Source organism: Lactuca saligna, chromosome 3 (assembly GCF_052625555.1).
Source record: "Lactuca saligna cultivar CGN05327 chromosome 3, ASM5262555v1, whole genome shotgun sequence".
Classification (NCBI taxonomy): domain Eukaryota; kingdom Viridiplantae; phylum Streptophyta; class Magnoliopsida; order Asterales; family Asteraceae; genus Lactuca; species Lactuca saligna.
Window position 1 is genome coordinate 159143548 of NC_136419.1, and position 12521 is coordinate 159156068.

Sequence of the window (12521 nt, forward strand, 5' to 3'; positions counted from 1 at the left end):
GAGTATTCACGCACTCCCCTATTTTCGGTTTTATGTTTTGGGGTGGAAAAGCATGTCCAGAAAAACTACTGTTTGCATGTTGTATTTAAATTGAATTGTATCAAACATGATTGCTATTGTATTGCTATGTTTCTTTATGTATGTCTATGCAACACGGAACATGAGAGCTTATCGTACTAAGGCCCTTCCCTTATCTCTAACCATTAACTCTTTGAGCCAATGGTCATTATGGATAGCGCTATTAGAAATTGACAACTCCTCACTCGCCCGAATCGCTGGAGTGCATGATACCATATTCATCTATGGAACGATAAGCATAGATCTCGATAGGGCTTTAGTCATAGGTTTGGTTGAGACTCATTGTTTGCTCATACACATACAAAAACTCGTTTCTCGTTATAGCAATAAACTTGTATTCATTAATAGCAATCAACTTTGTTTCTCATGAAAGCAATGTACTTGTATTTACGAAAAGCCTTATTTCAAGCTCGATTTATAAACTTGTGAACTCACCAACTATTTTCATAGTTGACGCTCGTTTTACATGCTTTTTCAGGAAATAATTAGTAAGTGGATGTAAAGATTCATCATCATAGAGCATGCTGCATCGTGTTGAAGCTATTATGAAGTTATATTTTGAACAATGTTATTTTGAAAAACTTGTAATTTGTTTCTTTTGAAGCTATGGGTTGTAAACTTTAAATACTGCTATGGTGATGTATCTTTATCTTTTACAGTGAAACCGTTATCGCTGTCATACCTTGCGTTTCGCTTTAGCGGGGTGTGACAGAAGTGGTATCAGAGCTAAAGTTATAGAGAACATCGGTTTTTCTTTAAGAAAACACAACCTATAACTAAAACTTACAAAGAAATACTTTTTGCATCAAACATATTACTACTATAATTAGGTCGGGAGTTGTATTATTGGACCTCGATTAAACATAGCCTGATCACCTATGTTTAATTAAGGAAAGATTTATACAAAGCCTAAGCTAATTATAATGGGAATATGCTCAACAAAAATATTTGAGAAAACTTTATTTCAAAAATTCAAAAGGTTAATTTTGGTGTGTCTAAGCATTGCATATTACCGGCATACATTGTCATTTATTTCATATCTCATTGAAACTATGTCACAGTCCACTATGTCAATATCGTCATCTTCCCGCGCTACCGCCTCAGCCGATGAGTCCGGCTACGTTACTGTTATCCCTCGACGTAATCCCCCCGCATCGGTAGAAGAAGACCCATCAGAGGATACGAAAGATATTGAGAACTCGGTAGAGATCAGCTATGACGACGCCCCGAGTCAACGACGCGAGGCATCACCTACATCGGTGTTACCACAGCCACCGCTTTATGGACTTCCCATTCGGAGGATGGCAAGGAAGAGTGTTCCTATTCCAGGAAGGATACCCACCAGCACAGCAGGACTTGGCACGGCAGGACCTAGCGAGGTAGGACCCAGCGTTGCAGGACCGAGAGCACCGCCACAACAGCGAGTCATAGGAATACCTGTCAGGAAGCCAGGTATGACCCCGGACGAGTCCCGGAGGACGTATTGGATGGCAGATGATCTGCGCCACAGCCTCGCTGTAATAGCCGTGCAACAGGAGGTATTGAACGAAGTGATGACAGGGATGGAAATCGTGTATCAGCATTCGATGGAGACTGCTAACACTGCTAGTGCTGCTAGACGAGAGGCAGGTCATGCGATGACAGCATATTATGTGTTTGGTGGGCTATTCCTGATTGTGGTATTAATGCTTCTTGTTGGGATAGCGATTGGCTTTTGGTTCTGATTTCAGTATTTTATTTTATTTTGTTATGAAATGAAAACCCATGTTGGGTGTCTTTTGGGAAAAACATTTAAAACTTTATTTTGGGATTGATGTATTGGTTTGGTTTTAATATTATCTCAAATGATAATGAAGAATTTTATCTTATGTTTGAAAACTTTTACTATGAGGTCAAACCCTAAAATTTATTTGGTAAATGGTTGAATAAAAGAGATTTTTCTTTTCTTTTCTTTCAATTATCTATATGCCTAGTATTAATGCAAACCAATGATTTGACAACACTTACGGTTTTCAAAATAGTAGTGAACTACATATTATACATTATTTTATGTATTTATACGTATTTCCTTTCCTGTGTAACAGAACCATGTCAGGAAGGCCTAGATGAAGGCGCCCACAGAACGAAACACCCGATGTTGCTCAAGTTGTAGCACAACAACTCATGCAAGCAATCCCAAACATTGTTACTCAAGTAACTGCAGGACTTAATGCTAACCAAGGAAGTAGTGGTGGAAACCGGGGAAACAATGAAAGAGAATGCAACTACAAGTCCTTTATGGCCTGTAAACCTAAGGAGTTCCATGGAAAGGAAGGTGCAGTCGGGTTGCTGAAATGGATTGACAGCGTCGAGTCGGTCCTTCACATTAGCGAATGCCTCGAGCGCAACAAAGTTGAGTATGCAACTTGCCTACTCCAAGATAGGGCATTGACCTGGTGGAATACCCTAGTGCAAACCCGAGGCCGTACAGAGGCATACCAGCTAACTTGGGAAGACCTAAAGAAGCTGCTGATAGAGGAGTATTGTCCCAAGGATGAACTTCAGAAGCTTGAATCTGAATTCTGGAACCATTCTATGGTTGGAACACAAATAGAGAAGTACACAGTCCGATTTCATGAACTAGCAAAGCTGGTACCTCACATGGTTACTCCTGAGGAGAAACAGATAGATCGATACATCTGGGGTCTGGCACCAGAGATTCGGGGAATGGTTACCTCAGCAAACCCAACTACCATTCAAAGTGCAGTAAGTCTAGCAAATCGACTAACCAATGATGTGATAAGGATGGGAGCATCGACAAAGCAAAGCTCTAGTAGCAAGAGGAAGCCAGCTGATCAGGGAGAGAAGAAGCAGTAAGGCAAGTCAGTGAGGAAGAAGAAAGTCTCAAGAAACTTCATGGTAAGAGCCCAGGAGCAAGAACTAGTGAAAACTCAAGAACGGGAAGTGCAGGAGCGAAAGAAGTACTCAGGGCCGCTTCTGAAGTGAAATAAGTGTAACTTCCATCACAAGGGAGCTTGCCCAGTGTGCCAAAAATGTAATCAAACAGGCCATTACTCGAAGTATTGTAAGGTGAATAAGGAGGGGAAAAGGGCATGTTACGAGTGCGGGAGTACTGATCATCTCCGTAGAGAATGTCCCAAACTGAACAAAGGGCCTGGTAACAGTGGACAAGGCCAAGCCAGGCAAAACTTCCAAGGAAATCAAGTTGGACGGCCAAGAGGTGTAGCCTTTGTGATTAGTGCAGAAGAAGCTCGTTAGAACCCTGAAGTGATAACAGGTACGTTTCTCCTGAACAACCATTTTGCATCAGTAATATTCGATGCCGGAGCAGATAGGAGTTTGTTTCTTTAGCATTTAGACCGTTAATTGGCTTGAAATCGGTAAAGATGAGGAATGCTTATGCTATTGAACTTGCTGATGGGTATGAAATTAGGGCTAGTGATATAATTCCTGGTTGTACTCTGAATTTAGCTGATAAACTCTTTAGCATCGACCTAATTCCCATAGAGCTAGGTAGTTTTGATGTGACAGTGGGAATGGATTGGTTATCCAAAAATAGAGCGGACATTGGTTGTTATGACAAACTCATTAGATTGCCTCTCCCTAATGGAGACCCTTATCATACACGGTGAGAAGCCAGGAAGAAGTTTAAACATAGTATCAAGCATGAAGATTCACAAATACTTGAAGAAGAATTGTATTGCATTCATGGCTCACGTGCTAGAGAGAGAACCTGAAGTTAAGCAACTCAAGGAGATTCCAGTGGTTCAAAACTATCCTGAAGTATTTCCGGAGGAATTGCCCTGTCTACCCCCTTATAGACAGGTCGAATTTCAGATAGACTTAATTCTTGGAGCGGCACCGATAGTAAAAGCACCATATCGCCTTGCACCATCCAAGATGCAAGAACTATCCGGACAACTTCAAGAACTTCTAGACAAAGGGTTTATTCGACCAAGTTCTTCACCTTGGGGAGCCCCAGTGTTATTCGTCAAAAAGAAAGATGGTTCGTTTCGAATGTGCATTGATGACAGAGAACTGAACAAGTTGACAATCAAGAATCGATATCCCCTCCCTAGAATAGATGACTTGTTCGATTAGTTGCAGGGCGCTTCCTACTTCTCAAAAATCGACCTTCGGTCAGGGTATCATTAGCTAAGAATTCACGAAGAGGACATTGACAAAACAACATTTAGAACCCGTTATGGACATTATGAGTTCTTAGTCATGCCATTTGGACTAACGAATGCACCCGCTGTATTCATGGATTTGATGAATAGGGTCTTTAACCATACCTAGACAAGTTTGTAATTGTATTTATCGATGACATACTTGTTTACTCGTGGACCAAAGAAGATCACAATAGACATCTGAAGCTAGTGTTGGAGCTGTTGAAGGAGCAGAAATTGTATGCCAAGTTCACTAAGTGTGAATTTTGGATTCGGGAAGTACATTTTCTTGATCATGTGATCGGCGAAAGAGGAATTCATGTAGATCCAACTAAGATCGAGGCAATCAAGAAATGGGAGGCCCCCAAAACCCCGAAAGAAATACGACAGTTCCTAGGATTAGCTGGGTACTATAGGCGCTTCATTGAGAATTTCTCTAGGATTGCTCAGCCATTAACATCTTTGACCCAAAAGGACAGAAAATTTCTCTAGGAAGAGAAACACGAAGAGGCGTTTCAAATCCTGAAAAACAAGTTGTGCAATGCACCAATTCTAGCTTTACCAGAAGGATCAGAGAACTTTGTGGTGTATTGTGATGCGTCTCATCAAGGATTAGGATGTGTGTTAATGCAAAAAGATAAGGTCATGACTCAATTTGGGTCATAGTGGATCGACTGACGAAATCTGCTCACTTTCTCCCTATTCGGGAAGATTTCAAGATGGAAAAATTGGCCCAAATCTACATCGACAAAATTGTTTCTCTGCATGGTGTACCCCTATCTATCATTTCTGATAGAGATAGTCGTTTTACATCTCGATTTTGGTGGATGATACAGAGGGCACTAGGAACCAAGATAGATTTGAGCACAGCTTACCACCCTCAGACAGATGGGCAGACGGAGAGAACAATACAAACATTGGAAGACATGCTACGAGCGTGTGTCATTGAGTTCAAAGGAAAGTGGGATACTCATTTGCCTCTATTTGAGTTTACCTACAATAACAGTTATCACACGAGTATCCAATGTGCTCCATATGAAGCATTGTATGGATGCAAGTGTCGTTCGCCCTTATGTTGGACAGAAATTGGAGACAGATAGTTGACTAGACTCGAACTTATCCAGGAAACATCTGACAAGATTGCTATCATCAAGGATAAGCTTAAAGCTGCTAGAGATCGTCAGAAAAGTTATGCGGATAATCGTCGAAAACCTTTAGAATTCCAAGTAGGAGACAAGGTACTTTTAAAAGTGTCGCCTTGGAAAGGGCTTGTACGTTTTCGTAAGAAAGGAAAACTAAGCCCGAGATATGTTGGACCCTTTGAAATCCTTGAAAGGATTGGTTCGGTAGCATATAAACTTCAATTGCCCCAAGAGTTAAGCGCCATTCACGACACATTCCACGTCTCCAACCTTAAGAAATGTCTAGTCGACGAAGCATTGATAGTACCCCTGAAGGAAATTAAGATCAATGATAAGCTGAACTTTGTTGAGGAACCGATAGAAATCCTTGACAGGGAGGTAAAACAACTTAAGCGGAGTAAGATCTGGATTGTGAAAGTTCGATGGAACTCAAAATGCCAGCCGGAATACACCTGGGAGCGCGAGGACTTCGTGAAGGAAAAGTATCCACAACTTTTCCCTTGCGACGACAAGCAATGACATAGACTGAATTTCAGGACAAAATTCTTTTTAAGTGGGGGATATTGTGACAACTGTCAATTCAGGTCATTCTCGGACTCATGCATCTTTATAAAAACCATTCATGCACAACAGGCCATGACCTAGTAGTATAAATTAGGTAAAAAATCTTGCATAAACTAGGATCCAACTAAGACCTAGGACTAATATACTTGATACTTACAATTCTAGTAAGTTGCTTAGTTACAATAGGCAATGCCAATACTATAATTAGAATAAAGCTTCAAACTTTGTTATAATTGAAATAGGGTATAAAACCCTAAAAATAAATTAAAACATTCTAATTATACTTCAACATGTTGTTGAATATCAAACAATATTCCAAAAACCCTAAAGAGCCAAAAATCCAAAGTTATAAATTATAAAACTTAAAAACTTTATACAATTTGGCTATAGACTTTCTAATATCAAATTTTTATTAATCAAATTGTGAATTATAATCAATGAAATAGATATTAAATTATCAAGCATTAATCATAATTTATTAGTTAAAAACAAGATTTTTAAATAAATCCAAATTTGCTTAATAAACACTTTTATAAAATTAGGGTTTTTATAAAATATAGGAGGGAATTTTATAAAATTTGAAAATTTGGAGAGAGGAGGCTTAATGCATGCAAAAACCGGCCATCTCCTCTTCCCATGCCCTCTCTCTTCCCAAAACACAATCATTAAGCTAAAACCCTCACACTACCTCTTCCATCTTCACTCTCTTACACTCCACTCTTCTCACACAAACTATTCTCCTTTCTCTCTCTCTCTAACCCAAGAAAATCCTCTCATTCCTCTGCCAAATTTCGAGATTTTGAAGACTTTGAAGTGTTCTTACTTCTCTCAAGGTCAAAACCAAGGTAAACAACATCTTCTCCCATAGTTTCATGGTTAAACTTCTTCTTCTTCATAGTTTTCTCTACTTTTCGGATTCTATGCCTTTCCATGGCCAGAAATCTTTATTCTTCCCTTGTGGTTTGTAGATTCTCACCATAACACAATGCATGTGTTTGAGATGGTGAAAATCTGGGATCAAACCCATGCAAGGAGTGAAAAGATGCACATATGATCATGTGACATCAAAACCGAATGTTTCATCTTCTTCTCCATTTCTTTTGTGTTCTTGCATGACCAAAAGCATTTAAACCATTTCAAGTACATCTTGGATGCTCTTTCACTCCATGCATGTGTTACAAATCGGATATTACCAAAGGCATGCATGATGTTCTTGTCAAAATACCCTAATAATGCACAAAAACAAACATGCAATCTGCCAGATTACTTTGTTCGACTTTGAACGGCCATAACTAGGTCATTTCTTAACGAAATCATGATATTCTTTTTTTATTGAATAGCTCCACGCGTTAACTTTCAAACCCAACTGGTCTCACTGTAAAATATTAAATATCCGATTTTTGGCAATTTTTACAAAATGGTTGCGCATACAGCTCTTTTTCTGTGATCACTATTTTTGTCTTGCATGATCAATGGCCTTAAACCCAACCATAAATCTGAGGAAAAATACCTTAGAAATTTAACATAACTAGTGAATGATGGCTGAAATTTCGTGGCTTAAAACCCCACTGAATGGGCTACACAAATTCATGAACTTCAGCCACATTTATATCTCATGCACCATTGCATGCAACCCTTCTTAATTTGTTTAGATTCATTACCCTCATTTCTCTTCTGAATACATTTTTAACATTTTTCCTTTTGAAAGCCCTCACATGCATGAGATAATCTGGAAAATTTCAAGAGCTTTTATTATTTCCTTGATTTATTAAAATTATTGCTAAAACCAAGGGCATAAATCACATAAAATACTTTCAGAGGTCAATAAATCCTGAATAAATACATGGATGATCCTTATGGTAAATAACGACCCCTCACCAAATTTAATCCATTTTTATTACTGTTGAATACGATTTTCGATTTTCTTTTTTTTTTGCGCATAATAAATCAGAAAACCACTTTAGAAAATGTGAAAATTGCATCTAACAATTTTCACAAACCTTACCTGTGAATGGTGACTCCAGAAAATAATTTCAATATTTTTCATCATGTCTTACTATTTTTCCCAATTTTTGGTAACTATAATGGTCTAAAAAGGGGAAAAATAGTTCTGATTATCCAAATTTCATGAAAAATTACCAGGATATCATATTGCACAATAGGAGGTTACATAAACATTTTGAGGATTTTTCTCTACTGTAAACTATTTTTCTCTTATTTTATAAAGCTAATTGCACTAAAATACACTTAAATACACATAAATACCCAAGACCAGTTTATACATTATGAAAGCCACTTTTGATATTTTTCCCAGGTTATTCGTACTGTAAATGATGTTACAAAAATTTATGGTGATTTATTTTAACTGTTCAATATTATTTCGTTAATTTATGACTATTTAAAGAAATAAAACAAGGAAAAATAGAAATACCCACTGAAAAATATCTTTTATATTTTTCCCAGCCTAGTTATGTATAATAACAATTAAATAAAAAGTTTGGGTAATTTTGGAAACTGTTTTCTATTTATTTCAATTTTTATTGGAATAAATGCCCATAAATCATAAAATATAATTAAACAGCTTGGAAACCCATTTTTATATTTTTCCCAGCTTAGTATTGTGCAATTACAGTTAAATAAAAAGTTTGAGAATTTTTATCCCTCGAATGCTATTTTTATCCTTCAAGGTTGTAATTAATCGCACGACCTGTAAAATTTCAATACTTCAGAAAAAGTGTAACCAATTGATATAAAATCCAATACTAAAACATAAATTTGCATTTCCCTATATGTAGAGTTTAGTATATTAGCATTAGATTTCGACTTAGAAACTCACTAGTGTGTGTGTTTGATGTCGTAGGATCCCGGTAGTAAAACGTTGGTGCATCCCGAAGTACCGCTTGTGCCTACACGAAATACCGTGTGTATTCACGCACTACCCTATTTTCAGTTTTATGTTTTGGGGTGGAAAAGCATGTCCAAAAAAACTACTGTTTGCATGTTGTATTTAAATTGAATTGTATCAAACATGATTGCTATTGTATTGCTATGTTTCTTTATGTATGTGGATGCAACACGGAACATGAGAACTTATCGTACTAAGGCCCTTCCCTTATCTCTAACTATTAACTCTTTGAGCCAATGGTCATTATGGATAGCGCTATTAGGAATTAACAACTCCTCACTCGCCCGAATCGCTGAAGTGCATGATACCATGTTCATCTATGGAACGATAAGCATAGATCTCGAAAGGGCTTCAGTCGTAGGTTTGGTTGAGACGCATTGTTTGCTCATACACATACAAAACCTCGTTTCTTGTTATAGCAATAAACTTGTATTCATTAATAGCAATCAACTTTGTTTCTCATGAAAGCAATGTACTTGTATTTACGAAAAGCCTTATTTCAAGCTCGATTTATAAACTTGTGAACTCACCAACTATTTTCATAGTTGATGCTCGTTTTACATGATTTTTCAGGAAATAATTAGTAAGTGGATGTAAAGGTTCATCATCATAGAGCATGCTGCATCGTGTTGAAGCTATTATGAAGTTATATTTTGAACAATGTTATTTTGAAAAACTTGTATTTTGTTTCTTTTGAAGCTATGGGTTGTAAACTTTAAATACTGCTATGGTGATGTATCTTTATCTTTTACAGTGAAACCGTTATCGCTGTCATACCTTGCGTTTTCGCTTTAGCGGGGTGTGACAGAAGTGGTATCAAAGCTAAAGTTATAGAGAACATCGGTTTTTCTTTAAGAAAACACAACCTATAACTAAAACTTACAAAGAAATTCTTTTTGAATCAAACATATTACTACTATAATTAGGTCGGGAGTTGTATTATTGGACCTCGATTAAACATAGCCTGATCACCTATGTTTAATTAAGGAAAGATTTATACAAAGCCTAACCTAATTATAATGGGAATATGCGCAACAAAAATATTTGAGAAAACTTTATTTCAAAAATTCAAAAGGTTAATTTTGGTGTGTGTAAGCATTGCGTATTATCGGCATACATTGTCATTTATTTCATATATCTCATTGAAACTATGTCACAGTCCACTATGTCAATATCGTCATCTTCCCGCGCTACCGCCTCGGCCGATGAGTCCGGCTACGTTACTGTTATCCCTCGACGCAATCCCCCCGCCTCGGTAGAAGAAGACCCATCAGAGGATACGGAAGATACTGGGAACTCGGTAGAGATCAGCAATGACGATGCCCTGAGTCAACGACGCGAGGCATCACCTACATCGGTGTTGCCACAACAGGACTTCGCATTCGGAGGACGGCAAGGAAGAGTGTTCCTATTCCAGGAAGGATACCCACCAGCACAGCAGGACTTGGCACGGCAGGACCTAGCGAGGTAGGACCCAGCGTTGCAGGATCGAGAGCACCGCCACAACAGCGAGTCATAGGAATACCTGTCAGGAAGCCAGGTATGACCTCGGACGAGTCCCGGAGGACGTATTGGATGGCAGATGATCTGCGCCACAGCCTCGCTGTAATAGCCGTGCAACAGGAGGTATTGAACAAAGTGATGACAGGGATGGAAATCCTGTATCAACATTCGATGGAGACTGCTAACACTGCTAGTTCTGCTAGACGAGAGGCAGGTCATGCGATGACAACATATTATGTGTTTGGTGGGCTGTTCCTGATTGTGGTGTTGATGCTTCTTGTTGGGATAGCGATTGGCTTTTGGTTTTGATTTCAGTATTTTATTTTATTTTGTTATGAAATGAAAACCCATGTTGGGTGTCTTTTGGGAAAAACATTTAAAACTTTATTTTGGGATTGATGTATTGGTTTGGTTTTAAGATTATCTCAAATGGTAATGAAGAATTTTATTTTATGTTTGAAAACTTTTACTATGAGGTCAAACCCTAAAATTTATTTGGTAAATGTTTGAATAAAAGAGATTTTTCTTTTCTTTTCTTTCAAAAATCTATATGCCTAGTATTAATGCAAACCAATGATTTGACAACACTTACGGTTTTCAAAATAGTAGTGAACTACATATTATACATTATTTTTAGTATTTATACGTATTTCTTCTCCTGTGTTATAGAACCATGTCAGGAAGGCCTACTCGCGGGCGCCCACAGAATGAAACACCCGATGTTGCTCAACTTGTAGCACAACAACTCATGCAAGCAATCCCAAACATTTTTACTCAAGTAACTGCAGGACATAATGCTAACCAAGGAAGTAGTGGAGGAAACCGGGGAAACAATGAAAGAGAATGCAACTACAAGTCCTTTATGGCCTATAAACCTAAGGAGTTCCACGGAAAGGAAGGTGCGGTCGGGTTGCTGAAATGGATTGACAGCATGGAGTCGGTCCTTCACATTAGCAAATGCCTCAAGCGCAACAAAGTTGAGTATGCAACTTTCCTACTCCAAGATAGGGCATTGACCTGGTGGAATACCTATCACACCCCCAAACCTGAACGGCGGAAACATTCGGGGGCGGATGACTTCATGTGGTAACGTAACAAATGAATACATAGTAAAGAAAGCAATACAACCATCATATATATAATTGAAAGTTTACATTTGTCAAAAGTTACATGTTCAAAACCAATTACAAATATGATGTCAAAATATGAGATTAAACTAGTGCCGCAGCATCCCTTCATCAAAAGCATAATGATACCTGTAGTTACTGAATCCCTGGGACATACAAGTAATTTTGAAAGAGTAGATCAACATTTAAGATGGTGAGTTTCATAAGTATTTAATGACAATGTTTGTATGAAATGAAATGTCTTGTCCTTGTTGGTTTGTGTTTAGAAAATCCTATATTTTCTACTAGTATAAAAGTAGTCTTCCTTCAAGACCAAAGTTTGTTTCCAAAAATTGTATGTAAGTGTAAAAATAACCAATATGTTTGAAAACCTCGTAAATCAATGTATTTTTAATACCTCATGTGAGTTTTATAACCATACTATTGACTCGGAATGCCTATACACAACGTTCTTCAGGCGTTGGAATGTTATGACGTTTGTCACCCCAAATGGTGGACTGTAGCTAACAGTCATGGCGCGGGTTGTGAAGTCCGTATAGATCTATACACAAACACCATGCTCCCCCTCCATGGGATTCTGGTATATAATACAGGACTTGAAATGTGTACTCGAACGTACGTGAAGTTAATGTCTCACAGAACCATAGTATAAAAACAGATTTATGTGTTAAAATGTTCGTTTGCTATTGTATATGAAAGCGATTTCTTGAAAATCGTGTTTCCAGTATGTAAAAGTTAGCAATATCCTCATAAAACAATACCTATTATAGTTTTCTAAAAGTGTGCCTCGTTTGTTTTAGAATATCTAGAAAAGGAATCACTTGTTATGAAAGCATAGATTTTTGTAGAGCCTAAGATAGACACATATAGTTTAAATCTAGGAAAAATGTTTAGTTTATACATGAATTACAACAATTTATATTTTTAAAGATAGAATGCTATTGTAATATATTTTGTATACGGGAGTTCCGTATAAAGTTTATAAATCACATACAATTCTACTTAATAAAAGTGTATAATAATCTTTATATAT